The sequence below is a fragment of the Archocentrus centrarchus genome, chromosome 15 (assembly GCF_007364275.1).
Source record: "Archocentrus centrarchus isolate MPI-CPG fArcCen1 chromosome 15, fArcCen1, whole genome shotgun sequence".
NCBI lineage: Eukaryota > Metazoa > Chordata > Actinopteri > Cichliformes > Cichlidae > Archocentrus > Archocentrus centrarchus.
In genome coordinates this window covers 8813396-8833254 of record NC_044360.1, presented here as the reverse complement: position 1 = coordinate 8833254, position 19859 = coordinate 8813396, and positions in this window count along the sequence as shown.

Sequence of the window (19859 nt, the reverse complement as noted above, 5' to 3'; positions counted from 1 at the left end):
TGTGACCATAAATGGTTATGAGCCTTTCTGTGTTAGCCCTGGCTACCTGTCAAGGATTCACCCCACTTCTTTATTTTTTTTTTTAATTTAAGCCTATCATGTCTGGCAGTTTTTGCAATCAGAATCATGATTGAAATGCATTGTTGTACCAAACATATTTGCTTTTACAAGAAGAGCTCTGTAAGTTCTCTACAGACTACTCTTGTTAATTTGTCTTTTTCTTTTATTTATTCAATCATTTTGATCATTGTTCACACAATATACAGTAACTGCCAGGTCTGACAGGCAGGAAGGAAAGAGTAAGAAGAGGAGAGAGAGGGGAGAAAAACAGAAGAAATACGGGGACAGAGTGAGATGCACATATATAAACATATTTGCATGTGGTACATATATGGTATATATATATATACACACACAATCTTGCTGTGTTATGTTGTAATGTATGTGTGTGCATGTCTCTGTCATGAAACATACTCAATAATGGGCGAGAAGCTGCAACAACACCTCCCAGGATCTAGAAGTAAACAGGGAAAGACCCAGTGGAACCGGGCTATCTGCAGCTCACAAGGAGCTCAGAAGAACCATGGCCACACATCCCGATGATAACCACGCGCACACCCCAGAGGAGGCAGGAGAGAGAGAGACCATAGACAGAGCTCCCACGGCCAAAGGGCAAGAGCCCCAGAGAGCCAGATGCAATGACATGGACATGAAGTGTGGGTGAGCAGGTACCAGCACAGAGCCAGCAGCAACCCGGAAAACAGCTGACCCTGCCCCAAAACACTAGCCAGTTCCCACCACAGGGGTGGAGGAAACTGGGCTGTGGGAAGACCCGCCCATCCCCTCTTCCCATTCATTGTTTGGGATGATGTAATTGGTATATGAGCTGTTGTATGTGAGTGTATGTAGTGGGGAGAATGTGTATGATTGTGTGAAAGCTACAGTGCTATTAAAATTGGAGGAGGAGCAGGCAACAGCGAGGAGACAAGTGGGGCCACTTCCCCACTTCTCATCCTTTGACAGCTGGTATAGCCTCCATCTCCCTCATGACTCTGAACTGGATAAGTGGTTACAAAATCACATAGAGGAATGCTAAAGAAATCCATTAAGTTTTAATTTCTGACTCCAACATAACATAATATAAAGATAGTGATTCAACAGTATCCACTGTACACTTTTATTTTGACAATGTTGGCAAGAATGGAAGAACTGATACACTTGTATCTTAAATCATGCTTAAATGTTGTGTGCATGCCTTGTGAGTATGTAATTTTCTTCCCATAGAGAAAGAACTGGCAGGTGTGGGCTGTACCTCGGCAGAGTGAGATATTGTTAATACCAGAAATGGACAGTCTAAGTGTTTAAGCTTTAAGTTTGTGTGTGTGTGTGTGTGTGTGTGTGTGTGTGTGTGTGTGTGTGTGTGTGTGTGTGTGTGTGTGTGTGTGTGTGTGTGTGTGTGTGTGTTTGTGGGGGCTATCTAATTACACCAGCCTACAGATACTGTATATGATGGGGATGTGTGCACAGCAATATTTGCAAGGTCAAGTGCATGTGTGAGGCAGAGAGATTGTATATTCTTGCTTTATTCAGCTGACATCTTTTTCATCTTTTTTTTTATTTATGAATGTCTGACACAGATGTGACACGTGTGCCATGCCTTTTTTCTGTGTCAGAGCTTGCATGCGTGTACAAGTCATGTCAGCTCTTTCTATCCTATATGCATCATCCTCCATATACTGCCTGCAGAGACATTTTACAATAATGCTAATGTGTGCAAATGTCAGAGAAAGGTCACCACACTGCTATGTACTCCAATACATGAAGAGAGGAAAGCTCATCATCTGAAGATGAGTGGTCGTGATCTCACACTCACACTGCCAGACTTCATCTGATTTACTGTTGCGACCTGGTCTTGCAAATCATAAGTGTCAGCAGATGAAGAAAAACAAATGGTATAAGGACATTTTTATCATAGCCCACACAGAAAGGCCCCATATCATAGAGTCAAATTAATACACAAGCCTTTCAGCAGCAAGTCAGTGCACAAATACAACTTTGTTAAAATCCTTTGATTCTGATAGCAGTTTTTTTTGTTTATGTTTACTGTTGCAGGGGTTGCATAGGGCTTATTTTTGCACTTGCACAGTAATGTGAATAAAAAGTAGACCCATTCCAGCACATCGGCACCACTGGTGCAACAAATGTGTTCACTGAAATTTGTGTGATCTGCGCAAAATGCTGACAGTGGATTACACATATAGCATCTATCATTTTACACAAATGGCACAAAGTTTTACATGTGACTCTGGGTTTATGCACATACATGTGAATACACATAGAATAATGTTTGAGCTTTAAATAATTCACTTTTGAAATGCACACAACAGAGGAAAAATGATCCTGAGTTTGTGTGTATCTGTGTGTACCAGGGTTATTATAGTTAACGAAAACGAACGAAATAACGAAAACTGAAATTGAAAAAACATTGTCGTTAACTGAAATAAATAAAAACTATAATTAAAAGGAAAAAACGATAACTAATTAAAACTGAATTGTGAGTTTACAAAACTAACTAAAACTAACTGAAATTATCGATAAACTGACTTTCATTTACTTGTTTTTTTTTTTCTAAGCCTTGTGGATTGATATGAAATCATTTTTTCCGCTCTCCGAATTTAAGCTGGGAGCGCCATCGGACAACTGTGTGAGTGCGCATGTGCGTGCGCTCACCGCGCTGGTCCGCAAAGTAATGGCTGCGGCAGAGTCCCGTATGGAGGTTCTTTGAGTACAAACACCTGCACAGGACCATAAGGTAATTAACACACACAATCCAGCTACACAAGCATAAATGTGGACATGAGGTCGACAACTTCCGTGGGTTGTGTACAGAGGCCGCAAAGACCCTGCAGGTTTAATTAGCAGCATCTAACCAAGCTAGCTCCAAAACAGAAGCAGCTTCAGGTGGTGAGAACATCAGGATGCAGTTGGATTTGAGCTTTGACTCCTTCAAAGAGTTTGTTTTTGTCAAACACCACATGTAGGTGTTGTTAATCTACTGCACTGATGCTGAACTTTATTGTGTAGTTTATTGTAGAATTTATTGAGTTTGGGAGTTCATGTTTTTCTTTGTTTCTCCCTGCTGATGTTCATGTGTGTCCTTAATATTACACAAATTTAGCATGTCTTGTGAACAGTTGGTTGTTGAATATATTTCTTTAAATGGTATCTTTTTGTCAAGTTTTCATTACACAATAGTCACTTTTGCGCCTTGAATCTTGCACCTGATTAGGTATGAAAATACTAAAACTAATACTGAAACTAACTGAAACTAACTAAAACTAAGCATGAAACCAAAAATAAAAACTAATAAAAACGAGAAAAACCACTCTGAAAACTAATTAAAACTAACTGAATTAGAGAAAAAAAAGTAAAAACTAACTAAAACTAAACTATAATGTAAAATCCAAAACTATTATAACCCTGGTGTGTACACATTAATAAAGTGTGTGTGAGACAACTCATGTAGGAGACACACACACAGTGACACACACACAGCCGCTTTGAAAAATCTAGCGATTGGATGGACAATTAGAACTGAACTGAACTGGAAGGTCACATAATTGATCCTTGAGTTTATAACTCTGATTCAACTTGTTCATCACCAGGGCCCACAATTAGACAGATAATAGATATCAATCAAAATATTCTGAAATGTATAGAGATTTTTCACAACAGCAAATTATAACTTCCAGAGGAAAACATTTTTTAAAGCCTTATTTTGGGGAATAGTAAGCAAACCATTTAAGCATTTTCTTCCATCAGATTTGACTGCAGATTTTATACATGCTGTCATTATCTTTTGGTGATCATTAAAATTTAAGTTAATTTAGATTTAATTTTTTTTTCTTTTTTTTGTGTTTTTATGGCCATTTACTGCATACCAGCACTACCTCAGCACAACAAAACTGCATTACAAAAATGCATTAACAGGAAAAGAAATTCTGTTAACCTTTTATCAGACCATAAACTAAAAACTGCTCCAGTTGTCAACCTCATGCATCTGGTAGAAATATTGCTAATGGTATGAAAAATGTGTCATTTTGTTAAATGTCAAAGAAACACTAGTTTTATATTTTGACATACACTTTCAATTTTAAATCTATTTCTCAGTACTTCATTTTAGTCTCTTAGAAAACCCCCAAAATATTCTGAGTAGGTTTCGTTTCTTGTTGATTGGTTTGGTTTGAGCCAACGGCAAGATTAGTAAATTTTTTTTTTTTTTCTTACCAAACACAAATGAACACATTTCTATACCTCAGGACTGGTTCAAGTTACTGCATTCTCAAGCTGGTGGTCTCAGTACACGGGAAAAACAACAACAAAAAAAGCAGCGTATGCACAACACTGTCATCAGTGCTGTAACTGACCAAAATTGACAGAGGCTAACCTATTGGCATGCTGTATGCTGGATGCTTGCCTGAGCTTTTACTGCAGCTTTGCATGTCCATGAGAGCACCATCTCTGATCTGGTTGTACTTGAATGCCTGCCTCAACACTGCCAAAGTAGCACAGTCCTTTCTGCATCAGGAGCATATTTAAACATGTTCTTGGCCAGCATTTACTTCTGATATGTCTAGTATTAAACATGCCTGAATCGTGCTGGGTCGATGTCATCATCAGAGGCAGCCACAACCAATGACCATTGCACAGCTCATCCAGGAAGCAATTCCTCAACAACAGATCTACTTATGACAAGTGACTGCTTATATCATGTCCAGAGGAGGCCATACCTCATATGAAACATCATGCTGGTCAAAAAAAATTATTTAACACAAACTTGCATTTCTTTTTTGCTAGTATAAATTGAATTGTGGCTATTTTTATGCAGGTGACAATAAATTTAAGAGAAGGTTAATGTATATAATGCACCTTGATTATTTAGAGTGTTTTTACATGCAGGCCTACTGTCTGTTCAGTCGTAAATATAGAAAATGGGGTGGGATTTGCTGCTTGTCACAAGGTTAATTTTTATTTTTTGGGCACCACATTAAGAAAGAAAAGACAATAATTACTAATTTTATTAAAATTATTTATTAAATTCACCTCATGACATCTCTCAGTGGTGTGATTAACTGGTTCAGAAAGTGGCTGTAACTGGCCTTGTGTTCTCTCTTCTCATCTGTGTTCCATTAGGGAACCAGCAGATTTACACTGTCAGCAGTGCGGTTTTCGTCAAGGTCAAACAGTGACTCATCATTGTGTGTGTTGTGTGATTTAAGCCTCCCGTGGGTAGGCACTTAAGTATTGAGGATTGAGTTGGTGCCTCTGTGATTGTGCATGTGAGTGTTTGTGTATGTATGAGGACTCTAGGTGATTACAAGTGTCATATTAAAACATTGAAATTTCACATCCCACTCAGATTAATGAGATTGCTGGAATTCATAGCCCAGCTCTATCGGTTATTTCCCTGCCCTACAGGTTATCGATGTAAATATTGGCTAATACATTAAAAATATTCATATGTTAGTCATTCTGTCATTCCTCTTATTTACACTTTTGATTTTTAGAGAGCGTTCAGATGTTTTTTTGACAGCATCCTACCTTGGTATTTATTAAAAACATGTTTTGTTATAACAGGGTAGACTGGTACCATCTACACACTAACTCATTTCAGGTCATATTAAATTTTTTTTAAAAAGTCCATTTTGTACATCTTGGTTATACTATATTTCAAAATGGAGGATTATGCATGGTATGCTAATTGGCTAATGACTTATGATTAACAAGTCGCTATCCAATAAGCAAGCCATTTCACAGACCCGACACTCTAGTCTCATTCGGTTTTTGGAAACTAAGATGATGACAGTAAAAACACTAACCTCGAGGCTTCAAGATGGGACTTCAGAACCCAATGGCTGATATCACGGTAGCTATGCCCATCTTTTATAATGTTTATGGTGTGAATATACACTGATCAACCATAAAATTATAACCACCTGCTTAATATTGTGTTGGTCCCTCTTTTGCTGCCAAAACAGCCTTGACATCACATCCCACAGACACTTGAATGAATTGAGATCTGAGGCCATGTCAACACCTCAAACTCATTGCTGTGCTCCTCAAACCATTCTGGAACCATTTTTGGTTTGTGGCAGGGTGCATTATCCTGCCAAAAGAGGCCTCAGCCATCAGGGAATACATTTCTATGAAACCTTCATGTCCATGGAATGAGCCGTGGCCATGCACGACTCTGTCACTGGTTCACTACTGTTCCTTCCTTGGACCACTTTTGATAGATACTGACCACTGCAAACTTGGAACACCCCACAAGAGCTACAGTTTTGCAGATGCTCTGACCCAGTCATTTAGCCATCACAATTTGGCCCTGTCATTCAAATCCTTACACTTGCCCATTTTTCCTGCTTCTAACATCAATTTTGAGGAGAAAATGTTCACTTGTGTGGCCGGGCAGGTTGCTCTCTCCATGCTGGTTTCTCTCTCTCTCTTCTGTTACTGTACCTTTTAGGATTTTTCTGTTTTTGTACAGTTTACATTGACCAATAAGGGTTTTCTTTCTGTTCATTCTTTGCTTTCTTGGATCTGCATTTGGGTTCTCCCTTCTGTGTCATGACAGCATCACACTCTAGTCTGTTTAAGGTATTAATCTAAAACCCACCTAAAGCAAACCTGTCCCCTTGAAATTCCATGACAATAATACATTTTCTCACTACACTTTTTTTTAGGAAACATAACCACTGCCTAAATATTATGCATACCACATACAAATTGTGTGGAGATAGTTGGGGATGATGACATGCATCAAATGAGTGGTCAGTTTAGGCAACAAATTTTATATTGTTTTGCTTTGGGCAAGTGCAGAATTTATCCATGTTTAACACTCCACTAGCTTCCATTGGTGAATATTAGTATTTATGTTTTCTGTAAATGATGTAGAATTGGCATGGACACTTTGCCACCCTGAGGGGCTGGACTTGGTGTTGTCTTATTTATCACTGTCAGTATAATAAATGTCTATTCTCTGTGTCTGCCAGTTCATCTAAGACAGCATAACAAATATCGTTTTAGTTGAGCTTCCAAACCAATCAGTCAAATTCATCCAGTTTTCACATCAAAATGACAGTTTGATGTATTCTTACATGTGCACACTTTGTAGGTATCTTGCCTTCCTGTTTGTCTTTATGGGGGAGTTGATGTCCATTTATGCTGCTGTGTGATATCCTGCATTGCTTAATTTGCCTCAGAATGTCTCTTTGTACATTAAAAATAGATTCAGATGCATTTTTGACATAAATTGTCTACCAGTAATGTTTCATCATTACAGAAGAAGTACCTTGTATGCTGCTTAACCATTTATTTCAGTATTTTTATTTTCCCTTTAGAATGTACACTGCTTTGCCATCTTTTTCAGAAAATAATGGGCTGTGTAAAAGCTGGAAATCCTATGACAGTAATCTTCACTGTGATTATGGGTCATTTAGTGATTACTAAACCAGGCACAGCCACTGCTTTTTTCTGTAATTAGACTTAGATGGGCAAAATACTACTTGTGGCATATGTTACCATGATGAAAAGCATTTTCAAAGGAAATAATTTGGATAGTTTTTTATTTCTTCTACCTGCAGCTCCATTCAATGATTTCGTACATAAGCAGCTGGTTTCCCATTATAAACTAAAGCTGATTGTGAGAGGTATTCAGATTTGGTTTAGCAGAGATCCATATTGGTTTTTTACCAAAAATTCCCACAGGGACTGTACAGCATGTGATTGGATGCTTTTCCACTGCCCTAATAGTTTTATGAGTTAATGTGTCTCAAACAGCAAGACATGCTTGTACATCAAAAGATAATTACTGGTAGTGCCAAAACTCAACAAAATTGTCAACATAAACATTTCAGTCTGATCTTGAACTTAGCTGGCCACTTTCAACTTACAAGCTAACCATCATGAGATCCATGCAGTGTAGCTTGTCACAGTTAGAGCTAGCTTGCAAACTGTATCTTCCTGGCTGATTAATATTAATAAATTCATATCAGAGTGGAAATGCTAGTTGGAAAACTAGCAAAATTACTTCAGCTGATACATCACTAACTTGTGTATAATGCATGGGTGTTCTTTCAGGGCAAGCAAAGCAGCAATACTTGCCCAGTGAAATCTTAAAACAAGTAAAAAAAGTAAATTATATAAAGTGCTGCCATTTTTTGACCATAGTTGGCTATTGTCTCTGGAACTGAGCTTAAGTACAAGTCACTGAAACGTAATTTTGTCATTTGCATGCATTTTCTCTGTGTCCCCTTAATAAAGGATGGAGGTGTTCATGCATACATAATGTAGACAAACATCTAACATTAATCCACTGATGGGGAACTTTTTTTTAATCTTTTGATGATTAGTAAAATTTGTTAATAACACAGTGTTTTCATAGTATGGTATTGCTTCCTTTGCTACTACTGTTCTAAAACAAACTTCACCACTGGTCATTGTACACCACTGGTAAATATGTTTATTATCACTATTTAAGTAATAATTTTAAGAATGTTTCAGCCAGAAAACTGAAGACATTGAGACAGAATGCAACAATATACAGAAGATTGTCATTATATATAAAAGAAAAATAGATAAGCATTACAATCATAAAATGGTCTCTTTTAATATAGTCAGAGTTGTGTTGAGTCTGTTAAACAGTGGACAAAAATTCCTGTCTATTCTTTTCCCTCCCTTTTTTAATTAAAACAAAACAAATAAAAAACATCTTCTCTCTTTTTCCGTAAAATTCCCCATGCATCCCTGGTTTTATGTCAAACCAACAAGAACAAAAAATGCAATGGCACAAAGTAAAGATATCTAACAGGCAACCAGCTGTAACTTACCTATGCAACATTTATCTGGCATTAGTTTGTTCAAATTTACTTTTGTTATACTGCAAGAAACACTGCTGACAAGCATCTGCTAGGCCTCATCCACCTCAAGCAATTAAATTAGATGCCTCACTGTGTGGGTGCTGTTGAGGACTATTGAAGCATTTTAATGAATTATCTAACTAATATAATGACTTGCTTTGTGGTACAGACCAGACGTTTGTGTGCCAGTTTTGGATGACTGAAATTCCTGTATTAGTGTGTTACTTAGCATTAAGTAGCTGATGTATGTGTCCACACCTGTGCTGATGATGAATGTAGCCTATTAACCAAGCTTGCTAGTGTTAGCTGATATATCAGCACTCCTTTTTCTCCTGTTGTCAACAAATTTGATTTAAAAAAGCTAGAAATGACATGAACTTACTGTTGTAACTATATGTTTCAATAGTATATGCAAACACATTTAAAACTATCAAAAACATTAACAAACCTTCCTTGTAGTTGAGCTTATCCCATTACATGCCATCTTGTTGTCCTTAATACAGGGTGTCAAATCTTTGCATCTGCTTAAAATGACACTCTCCAGCTGATGTAATTATTAAGCCCATTAACAGGGAAAGGATATGTAATTTTATAATACTGAAAGATAGATTTAATGTAATGTGAGTTCTGTCCTGTTTACGGGATTTGTTGACACAAAATGGCATAGAATATTGTCAGCCTATTCTTTAATAACAACCTGTTTTGAGTTGCACAAATATTTCTACAAAAATATAGTTACTGATATTTTGTAGCTGCAGTATGTTCCCTTGTGATAAAATGTTTTCCCAGTGCCATTATATTTCTTTCAGTATTTCTCTTGTGAATTTGTTGATTTTAAGTGTCATCATGTGGAGGCTTTTATGTTTTGATATCTTTTTAATATGTATTTCAGAACTTCTTTGCTGTTTTCTCAGATACTGAAATAATCTGATACCCATCCAGCTCTTTGGCCAAAGAATGGATTAAATTGTGAGTTGCGAAGACCATTGTAAATCAAACTAATGGCCACTAATGGTGTTTTTTTTTTTTAATGAATCCACTTATTTTGTCTTTCATATAGTCTTCCTGCTTATTGACTGCATCACAGAGTCTCAGCAGGTCCAAGTGTGACTCAGCTTAGCATGAGTCAGATTTCAGTGCTGTATTTCTGAAGGTAACTTTTAATAGAGCAAAATGCAGTTTATTAAATAATTGTGATTTCATTAAAGTTATTGTGACTTGAAAATAAATGGAAAGTATTTCTGGAAGCATTAGCTACCTGTTGGTGCTGTTTGTTTATTTCATTACTGTTGGTAAACTGCGAAATGAAATGAAATGTGGTGAAGCTAAATGGAGATGATTTAAAGGCTAAGAAGTATATTATGCCACGTGTATCTGTACTGGAAGAAAAAAAAAAACTCACATGCTTGACATTTTATCTAAATGCAGACACGGTGGGAAGCACTCTTACTGCTGATGTCCCTGACTGTATCCCGCTGTGAGTACAGTACATTCAATTTATTTCTGGGGTGTGATTATTTCTGCATGTGCTCTTGGTGCATGTGTTTGTGTGTGTATGGTGTGTCTTTGAACAGTGCTCTGCCTCAGTGGTTGGCCTCCATTGGTTGATATTTAAAAAATGGGCCAGCAGAAAGAAAGTAAACACACATGCACGCAACAACATGTAATGTGTTCTTACACACATCTGGCCAATTAGCATGATGTTTCCCCATCTGTCTGCTGTCAAAACAACAGACATCACAGGTATTCATGCGCACCTCTGCAGGTACAGGCACTGCACACACAGATACTGTGTCATCTCCATCAAAGTTCAGCGACTTCTCTTTGACTTTTAGTCTCTCTTTCATCTGTTTCTGCCCTCTGTGATGAATGTTGATCTAAGGGCTAAAATTAACAGAGGATCACTGTATCCACCTGGTTTCAGTGTTTTGGTCTGTTTTGCGGATGAGAACAGCTGGTGCTGATGTTCTGCATTTGCAAGGTGTCCCTGATCAATCAGTCATGAGAAATGCAAAACACTTTTTTTGCTCGTGTATTGAATTAGTTTTTCAACCCGATGATAGCGCCTACATCTGGACATTTCAGAGAGATGTGGTTTCAGCACCTCTATCAATATAAGAAACAGGTCTTTATGACGTGCGTCAGACAGAAATTTAAAGGTGCAAAACATCTTCATTATATAAGCACCTTCATTATTTTATGCTTCACTTTATTGTGAAGCGCTCCAACCTAAAGTTTGCTATTTGCAGACATGATTTGGGCATCATGCATACACCCAGGAGCTAACATCATTCACATTTAGATAAATTATCAATCTGTAATTATTAACAAAAACATGTTGAAATGTTCAGTAAAGTCATGTTTATGGCAGCTTAGACTAAAACATCTTTCTTTTTGTCTGTCTTAAATAAGATGCTTTTTTTTGGCGGGGGGGGCACATCTTAGTAGGCCTTTTTAATCTTAAACTAAGACCTGCACATCTTTGGACTGTGGGAGAACGCACCTGAAGAAACCTATGCAGGTACAGGGAGAGCATGCAAACTCCACACAGAAAGGCCATGGGTGGGGTTCGAGCAACTTTAACAGTTCTAATCACTGTTAACAATATATTTTCCTGTTATGTAAATGATTGTAATTTCAGAATACTTCTTCCCATGCAATAGCTCTTCAACACCAGACTATGTTTCTATTCTATTCCAGTTTCTTTAAAAAGTTTCTAGAAATGCAGCTATAAATGTAAATTTCAAATTCACTGATTGGTCAAGGCATACAACTCTGAAAGTCTACTCATAGTTTAGGCATCAGTTCATGCCAGTATCTCATCTGAAATGCATTGGAACTTCACAGGATGTGTAGTCGAGTATAGAGTGTGTTTAGTTCCACAAAATGTGACAAGAACACATGACTAAGGCAGAGAGGAACAAAAAGGTAAGAAATCTTCAGCAGAAGTTTGATTTAAGACTCTTATCTGTCTCCCCACATGCATGTCTGCTTTTCAGTAATATGCCACACAGCAGCATCTAAGCAGTTCAAGTATTCTTTCAACCAGACAGAAGCAAAGCAAAATGTTAGAGGACTTCTATATGTGAGCTTTCCAACTTTTTACACTAGTCACACAGTGTTTATCACCAAATGGACAACATTTGGCCTTTGATATTACTCCCACAATACTATATCTAAAAACTCAACGAGGACTGGTTGATATAAAGTGTTTAAAAGTGGCCATGCACTTTCTCTAGCTGGCATTACAATGTGAATCTCTAAAGACATGCAAATTTTGTTATTTTGTAGCTAAATGTGTTATTTTGTATTTTACAACATTTTTATGTCTTTTTTGTTGGGTAATTTGAAAATTAATAGATTCTGTGTTCAGGTAAGGTTTGATCTTATTGAATTTTTATTTACTAGTTCAGGTTAAATAGAAAATCCCATATTATTCAGTACTAACCATTTTTCAGATATTTTGATTGTGTCAGTATAAAAGCTACATTAAAACACCAAAAATAAGAAGCACTCTGAGAGACCTCAGACCTCTGCCAAGGCAGCTCACTGTCTGGGCAGTTGTTTTCTTTATTCTTTTTAAACATACTTTAACAAGTTTGAAGTGCAGACTTTTGTTATTTGCCCTGTTGAAACCCATTTTAATATACTTGACAATTTTGAGTGTAATTATTATTTTTATTTATGTGGATATGGTACATGTGTAGCATTCCTGTTTAGTTAAAATTGTTTAAATGTTTGATAATAAAGTGAAAAATGTTTTTGAATTTTTTTTTTCAAAAAGCAAAAACTTATTCAGGAACAGTTTATATGTACTAACATTGTTATGTATTTTAATGGTTATAATCTGAATATAACAATAATATAATAATTATAGTAATAAAAAAAGGGCAGTAGAATATGAACCCTGTAAAGCCTGAAGTGTTGCCTGCAGTCAACAGTATATATAGATACGGGAATAAATATGACAGCACTTCCTTTTTTTTAACCCCTTTCTTTCATCTGTTCCAGTTTTATTTATTTTCCATTTTATTTTCTTGTCTTTCTTGTACTTCTTCCAAATACTCATTTTGTGTGAAGTCAGTTCCTTATTACTTTTTAAATTGTGGCAGTCTTGCTTTGAAGCAACACATCTTCTTTACTTCTGAACAATTTTATGTCACTTTGAATTATGCGAAATCAATAATCTTTAGATGTATGAATGCTGCATGATTAAGTTTATGTGTGCTAGTGGGACTTGCACCAGGGGACAACATGATTAAAAGGCAGCTCAGTCAGTTCAATAATTCATAGGGTCAGTGACCGTTCATTTACATTAGTGAATACATGCCAACATGTCAGCTCTCTTTAGGTTTCTAAACTACAAGTGGTGCATTTTTCTGCATTTTATATGCATTTTAATGCTTCCTTGACAATTTCTACATGTCTGATCTCTGGGCACAAAAACGCCTTCAACCCTCACTGCCTGTGACCACACAGTTCAACAGCTTTGATTTCTTTCAGAAGATTTTCAGGGGCTGATTTTACATAGTGTCAACGTCAGATGTGAAAGTCACTTAAATAAATAAATAAACTGTCATAATAGTGTTTATGCTTTACCGTTATTAGAAATTCCATGTACTAGTGGCATTATATTGGGGCAAGTAAGGCAAACAGTGCTTGCCTTGTGAAAGCAACGTGAAAGCAATCTAACTTCTATCTCAGTGTTCTGTCCCATAAAGCATCTCCCATTGCCTGTTTGAATTCATGAGGATGTCTTTGGAAGCAAGAGGCCTTTTTTTTCTTATTTGGAATGAGGTGTAAGGAAAGCCTTGATGATGTGAATGACAACTTCTGCCATGTCTGCTTTAATAAAACAGGCAAGTGAACAGGTGCAGGCTTAACCACCATTTTCAGATTAACATGTATAAGAATTCACTTAGTTGACCAATTGTACTAAGTTTAATTAGTTTATTTAGTAATATACCACCTTATTTTTCCATTAATATTTTTAATCCCCTTTGATTAATTGCAGATATTTACAATTAACCATGCCACAACACCGCTGAAGTCTTTTAATTCAGCTGTGATTTATTATTGTATGTATCTATATGTATGTAAATACTTGCAGAGAGTTCTAAGAAATCAGCTAAATGGGAAGAACAAGATTTGGATAATCAACACCTACATCCTGCCAGTCATCAGATACCCTGCTGGGTAAAGTCGGGATGGCAGTTGCGCAGTAGGCAGTTGTGTGTTTGGTGGTGGTCGAAGGGGCCGTAGGCACAAATTGGCAGCCATGCCTCTGTCAGACTGCCCCGGGGCAGCTGTGGCTACATTAGTAGCTTACACCACCAAGTATGATTGTGAATGAATAGTGCATGAACTTGTAAAGCATCTTTGAGTGTCTAGAAAAGCACTATATGAGACTATTGCATTATTATTATTCCAGTTGGCCAAAGGAGGAGATAGAAGCCACTGACATCAAGACAAGAAAGCTCCTTACCATGCATGGATGGTTTCACCCCAAATCCAGCACCCTGAGACTGTACGCTAAGCGGAAGGAAGGAGGCCGAGGATTAGTGAGTGTCAGAACCACTATCCAGGATGGAACAACAAAACTCCACGGGTAAATCAGGAAGATGACCACAACTGATCATGTGCTTAGTGAATACCTCAGGCAGCAGAAACCTGAGAAAGAAGAGGAGAGATAACCAGAACATCATGGAAGGACAGGCCTCTGCACGGCATCTACCACCAGCAGATAGAAGAGGTGGTCGATATTGAAAAATCTTACCAAGGGCTGTACAAAGCTGGGCTGAAAGACACCACAGAAGAATTAACCATGCCAACACAGGAACAAACTCTAAGCACAAGATTGATTAGAGGCCGGGGTCTACCACACCGGGCACGACCCCAGGTGCAGGCTGTGTAGAAATTCCCCTGAGATGACCCAGCACATAACAGCAGGGTGCAAGATGATTGCAGGCAGGGCATACATGGAATACCATAACCAAGTGGCTTGCATAGTATACAGGAACATCTGTGCCAGGTATGGGATATGCCCCCAAGGGTGGTTGAAAATAATCAAGATAAGATCCTGTGGAACTTCCAGATACAGACAGACATACTGGTGATGGCTAACCAACAGGACATAGCAGTGGTGGACAAGCAGAGGAAGAGGACCATCATAGATGTAGCAATACCAAGGGAGAGTAACATCAGGAAGAAAGAACATGAAAAGCTCAAGAAATACCAAGGGCTGAGAGGACACCAAGAAAAGCTGTGGAAGGTGAAGGCAACAGTGGTCCTCGTGGTGATTGGAATACTCAGGGAATGACCCCCAAACTGGTGAAGTGGCACCAGCAGATTCCAGGAACAACATCTGAGAGCTCTGCCCAGAAGATTGGAGACCTGGGAACAGGTAAGATACTATGCAGGACCCTCAAGCTCCCAGGCCTCCGAGCTTGAGGGACAAATACTGCCCGCAGGGAAAGAGAGGAATTCTTTTTCATGCACATTTAAAGGTAATAATGTAATAAAAGTGTAAGGATGTTTTTCTGAGCACATTAAAACTGTCTTTCACTATGCAGGACCCTCAAGCTCCCAGGCCTCCGAGCTTGAGGGACAAATACTGCCCGCAGGGAAAGAGAGGAATTATTTTTCATGCACATTTAAAGGTAATAACGTAATAATAGTGTAAGGATGTTTTTCTGAGCGCATTAAAAACTGTCCTTTTCGGGATATCTTGCCCTCAAAGGACAGCCATAAGAAACACATGATTTTATTGGATATGATGCATTACTATAGATTAAATAGCATATAAAATAGTTAAACTAAGCTCAACCTTAAGCATCTACATCAATAATTCTGATCTATATAACACTGATGAGGAAGATTTTTTCTGCAGAATATTGTTTTCACTAAATGATTCTTAAAATTTACACCAGTCACTGGTAAATATAGTGATACCTATAGAAGTAATAATATTTTAACAATTTTCAGACAGGAGCCAGAGTGCAGAAAAGAGAAGATGTCCAGGGTGAGTGCAACACGATGCAGAATGCTGTTAGCATACATAAAAGAATAAAGATAGGAAGCACAAAATCATTAAATACTCTGTTTTAATCTGGTCAAATGTCTTATACTGATGATGTTAAATAGTGGAGGAAGATTTCTTTTATGTTTTTGGAGGAAGTAGGGTGTGTATGCCATGGTCATATACTGATGTATACTTTCACTCCACTACATATCAATCAAATACACTTTTATTACATTCATCTGCATGCTATAGCTGCAATTTCTTTGCAGAGTAAGATGCAAATTAAAATAAGATTCTTTAAAGGGGGGGATTCCAACTCTAAAATTAAATTAAATCACTGATTCAAACTGCTTGTAAAGCATTACTTGGTGCAAATAGACAATTGCCTGGAGCAGCTCTATATTATACCAGTGTCACCAATCATTCTTCAGAGCAACAACAACATTAACTTGTATGGACATCAGATGTGACAACTGGCTGGGCAGTGATGTATGTGGAAATGCTGTAATGGCCCTGGACCCTCTCTGATGCAAATAGCAATGGAACAGTGGTCAGCAGTCTGTTACACATTATACATGTCTTCTGTATGTTAGTGGTGCTTATACCACTCATTTCAGCAAGGCTGATTTTGTAATTTATCAAAGACTTTATTGGATATACTTAAGAAAAAAACGTGTAAGCTTGATGCATTCAGCTGGAAAATTGGTATGCAAGCAGTGGCTGCAGGGAATTTTTCTTCCACCTGAGAAAAAGGAGTGTGAAAACTTTGTTCAAAATACAGCCAGATGTTACATTAATTATTGCTGCTTCCTATTATTGGTTCTACCACTGAACAATACTTTTCCCTCTTATATTATTGCCAAACAGCAGTCACTCAAAATAAATACCATTTAAAAAAAAACAAAAAAACTGCTCCGATCTTGAAAAACTGACATCTAATAGTCAGTGATGTTTGGATAGAATAAAATATATACACTGCTCAAAAAAATAAATGGAACACTCAAATAACACATCCTAGATCTGAATGAATGAAATATTCTCACTGAATACTTTGTTCTGTACAAAGTTGAATGTGCTGACAACAAAATCACACAAAAATCATCAATGGAAATCAAATTTATTAACCAATGGAGGCCTGGATTTGGAGTCACACACAAAATTAAAGTGGAAAAACACACTACAGGCTGATCCAACTTTGGTGTAATGTCCTTAAAACAAGTCAAAATGAGGCTCAGTATTGTGTGTGGTCTCCACGTGGCTGTATGCCCTCCTTACAACGCCTGGGCATGCTCCTGATGAGGTGGCGGATGGTCTCCTGAGGGATCTCCTCCCAGACCTGGACTAAAAAATCCGCCAACTCCTGGACAGTCTGTGGTGCAACGTGACGTTGGTGGATGGAGCGAGACATGATGTCCCAGATGTGCTCAATCGGATTCAGGTCTGGGGAACGGGCGGGCCAGTCCATAGCTTCAATGCCTTCATCTTGCAGGAACTGCTGACACACTCCAGCCACATGAGGTCTAGCATTGTCCTGCATAAGAAGGAACCCAGGGCCAACTGCACAAGCATATGGTCTTACAAGGGGTCTGAGGATCTCATCTCGGTACCTAATGGCAGTCATGCTACCTCTGGCGAGCACATGGAGGGCTGTGCAGCCCTCCAAAGAAATGCCACCCCACACCATTACTGACCCACTGCCAAACCGGTTATGCTGAAGGATGTTGCAGGCAGCAGATTGCTCTCGACGGCGTCTCCAGACTCTGTCACTAACCGTTTGTGCAGACACATGCACATTTGGGGGCCTGCTGGAGGTAATTTTGCAGGGCTCTGGCAGTGCTCCTCCTGTTCCTCCTTGCACAAAGGCAGAGGTAGCGGTCCTGCTGCAGGGTTGTTGCCCTCCTACGGCCTCCTCCACGTCTTCTGGTGTACTGGCCTGTCTCCTGGTAGTGCCTCCAGCCTCCGGACACTATGCTGACAGACACAGCAAACCTTCTTGCCACAGCTCGCATTGATGTGCCATCCTGGATGAGCTGCACTACCTGAGCCACTTGTGTGGGTTGTAGAGTCTGTCTCATGCTACCACGAGTGTGAAAGCACCACCAACATTCAAAAGTGAACAAAACATCAGCCAGAAAGCATAGGTACTGAGAAGTGGTCTGTGGTCCTCACCTGCAGAACCACACCTTTATTGAGTGTGTCTTGCTAATTGCCAATAATTTCCACCTGTTGTCTATTCCATTTGCACAACAGCATGTGAAACTGATTGTCAATCGGTGTTGCTTCCTAAGTGGACAGTTTGATTTCACAGAAGTTTGATTTACTTGGAGTTATATTGTGTTGTTTAAGTGTTCCCTTAATTTTTTAAAACAGTGTATAGATTTTATTAAAATACAGAAATATCTTGAAACAACATATCATTTCTGACATGTTTTTTCTGTGTTTGTGTCTGAATGTCTACCTGAATGATTTGCTTTTATTAATCTGTCTGTATGGAAAGCACGTACGTGTGTGTGTGTGTGTGTGTGTGTGTGTGTGTGTGTGTGTGTGTGTGTGTGTGTGTGTGTGTGTGTGTGTGTGTGTGTGCGCCTGTCCTGATTCCAAAAAAGTGTGTATGTGTGAGATAGAGACAATCTCTCTCCTGGCTCATCCAAACACACACAGATTATACTTATCTAAGTAAACCTGGGTGCATATTTAAAAAAAATACTGAGAACGAGGTGCAACCACAGACTTGCAGACACACCTCCTCCTACTTTTTAATTACCTGCTGAACTAAAGATATGTAAAAATTGTTTTGTTTCTTTTTGCTGTTGTTGCTTTTTTATTCTTCTCTTGCTGCTCTGTTTAATAAGTAATTACTGCTACTTTAAGTAATTTTCCAACAAGTGAAATCTTTTATTCAATGACAGTGTTATTTATAAATTCTCCCTCTGCAGCAATATAATATAAAATCTATGTTTTTCTTTCTTTTAAAAGAATGATCATTTTTAATGCATATTTTTGTAACATTTTATCACTTATGCTTTGTGCTTTCCATTATGTAACATTTTCATAATTATAATGCACATTTGCAAGTAACAATATAGGTAAATGTTCTCATTATTGTAAGATAAAATTATTAGAGCCCGAAAAGATTTTTGGTCTTCACAGATTTAAGAATGCTGAACTGTAGTTTGTTGTTTTGGATTTAATCCCTTAAAGGATTCTTATTCTTGTTGACCCTTATTTTCACCCTCCCTTCTTCCCTTTATTTGTTTTCTCTTCCTTTCATCCTTATCCACTCTCTGTTATTTGCTCCTAACTTCCTGTGTTTCTCATCCTTCCTTTACCTTTCACCCATCATTCCCTGCCTTCTTCTCACTTTAGTCTCTCCCTCCCTTCCTTTCCTTCCTCCCCTTCAGGACTCACCTTTCATAAAATGCCTGCAATGCTGTGTGAATGTCTATGTATGTGTGTGTTTGTTTCCTTACATGTATATGAATGCCTGAATGTGTGCGTGTGTATAAGTGTGTTGACTCAAAGTGTGTTATTTCATTGCATTTAATTATGTACGTGCACATAATGCTGGAGTCCATTAAGTCTCCACCCCGCCTGCAGTGTATATACATGTGTGTTTAGGTTTTTCTTTGTGTGTTTTCTGACAAATGCACCTCACCGTAGCAAAAGTAGGAGGACACTTGGACTGAAGGATGCATTAGTTTGTTGACTGGTGCATGTGTGCAAATGTACTCAGACAGGTGGTGTGTGTGTGTGTTCCTTCCAGTGCACTGAGGTGTGTTTTATGATCTGACAAGTATTTTTAGGGCAAAGTTTGGTTCCCTCTGTTCCTTTTAAAATCCCTTTCTGCACAAACAACATGAAATCCAGATTTTTCGACAGGTGGGCCAATAATATGCATAGAGATCCACACTGGGCCATAT